Below are 2,540 nucleotides of genomic sequence, written 5' to 3' on the forward strand. Positions count from 1 at the left end.
CTACCACCACCACCAGCCATAATTACAGTAAGGTATTCCTCGCCGTCGCCGTCATCATCATCATCATCATCATCATCATCATCATCATCACCATCACCATCACCATCATCATCATCATCTACAACATCAACGGCAACCTGGGCCGATAATGTTGCTTGCACAGCAGATGTGTTGATAGGGGGGGGAGGGGAGGACCCTCATTACCTGTACTCATACGCGAAACCTCCTGATGACAAACACTCTTATCCTCCGTGAAAATAGTAGTTGATGTCAGTTACTTAATTTTCAATTGTGAATTATTAAACAGTCATCATTTTTCTCACTACAGACGAATAAAGCGGCACAGAAACTCACAAATAACCCCTTTTGTCCCTCCGAAAAAAAAAAAAAAGAAAGAAAGAAAGAAGAAGCCCCAAAAAACCCCACTGAAATATATTTCCAATTCTTCGTCTTTATTAATGAGAAAGCAAAACATAATTAGCCTATGCAGACGGTATCGGCCGAGAAGACTGCAACGAACGGCGGGCTTCCCGAGGGTGTCGGCTGATGGAGACGGGCGCCACCATTAAAACACTGGCGTTTCAAAGAGTTAGGGCAGGACGCATCGTTAAAATGGCTCTTCCCACGAACACAAATTAAATTTGTTCCATGGAGGATAGTGTCGGACGGAAAACAAGACAGGAAAATGAAACGGTGAAATAAACAAACAAAAAGGCTGTACAGCCAGACGTGGAGAAGTGTGTGTATATTGAACGCTGTGAAGCACGAACTGGAGAGGCGAAGATGTGCGTGCGAAGCTTAGGGAGTCCAAGACCGAAAAGAAATGGCAACTGGACACATGTGACCAGCGAGGGGTAGGGAGAAAGAGTGGCAGAAGGAGAGGATGTCATCAACGGTGCAAATAACATGAAATGCATGAACAAACGAGTGGAATACGTTAACAACGAGAAAAAAAATGGAAAACGGGACAAGTTAACACAGAGAACGGACCCTTCATCAGTTGTCGGCTGTTTATCCACTCATTTCAAGCAATTATATATATATCGGTACACTCATACACCTGTCCTGTATATACAAATGTATATGTTGAGACACACAAACTTAGTTGAGCGTATGCACACTAAATACATTGAAAAGCTTGTTGTTTTTAGATTTTTAAACATCCCTTCAGGAAGATTTTCGTCAACTAAATGCATGAATAATCCCATTTAATAGTGAGCTTTTCAATTCACCGTATTACATATGTAATTCCCGACTGTATTATTGTTTTCGTATGCAGAGGCGCTCCTCTGCGTTATATTCTTATTGGTTCTGTTGCTGTTACAAAAGAAATATTAGCCCACCCACGCCAGCACGCACACACACACACACACACAGACGCACGCGAGCACACGCACAAGCGCATGCACATGTAAACACACCCACGCACACATGCAGGCCCCATTGCATGCACATGCATACATATGCGCAAACAAAAGCAACGCATCTCTCTTTTGAATTGGGACTGGGTGACGGTGATGAAGCTGAAGTAATATCGTGAGAAAAACAGGTTTGTCGAAAGTCATTATCCCTTCCACTACCACCACCGTTAACCCTACATCTCTTATTAGCATCATCATCAACGCCCTCCTCCTCATCCCCTCCACCCCCTTCTTGCTCATATTATCACTCTGCCGGAGTCATGATGTCCTGTAAAAAACTTTCTACGTCATACATCTCACTCGTCGAGATATCTGCATTCAACTAATTTACAAGCTCTCTCTCACACGCACAGGCGCACACATTCATGTTAATAATAAGCTTATTACTCATCTTTCTCCCTCTCGGTATATATTTATACATACATAAATGTGTATGTATATATATCCTCAGTTACGATATATATATGTACATACTGACACGTGTACCCTTAACGTAGTTCCCGATGGGATTCAGCATGACACAGTGTGACGAGGCTGGCCCTCTGAAATACAGGTACAACAGAAACAGGAAGTAAGAGTGAGAGAAAGTTGTGGTGAAAGAGTACAGCAGGGTTCGCCCCCCCCCACTGCCGGAGCCTCGTAGAGCTTTAGGTGCTTTCATTCAATAAACACTCACAACGCCCGGTCTGGGAATCGAAACCGTGATCCTACGACCGCGAGTCCGCTGCCCTAGCCAATGGGCCATTGCGCCTACACAGGTGTATATAAATATATACATAAATGTGTATATAATATATATATACAATCAAACCTTGGGAGATGCATTATGCCGGTAATAAACACACGCACTGGTTCAGTCCTTTATTAATTTATATAGTCTTTTGTTAAATTATTTCATTGCACTCTTGCAATCTCTTCAGTAACTTGTCTCTCCACTTCCATTTATTTTGAATGTATGATTTGGCGTTGTGTTGAAACTGTTCGTATGTGTGCACGCTCATATGTGTGCACGCACTAATGTGTTCGTGCTTGTATGTAAGTATGTGCGTCCATGTGTGTTTGTAACAATTTCGTTTATATCAGATCAGATAGAGACTTTGGACTTCTTTCTTCCTTCGG

The sequence above is a fragment of the Octopus bimaculoides genome, chromosome 11 (genome assembly GCF_001194135.2).
Source record: "Octopus bimaculoides isolate UCB-OBI-ISO-001 chromosome 11, ASM119413v2, whole genome shotgun sequence".
In the NCBI taxonomy this organism is placed as follows: Eukaryota; Metazoa; Mollusca; class Cephalopoda; order Octopoda; family Octopodidae; genus Octopus; species Octopus bimaculoides.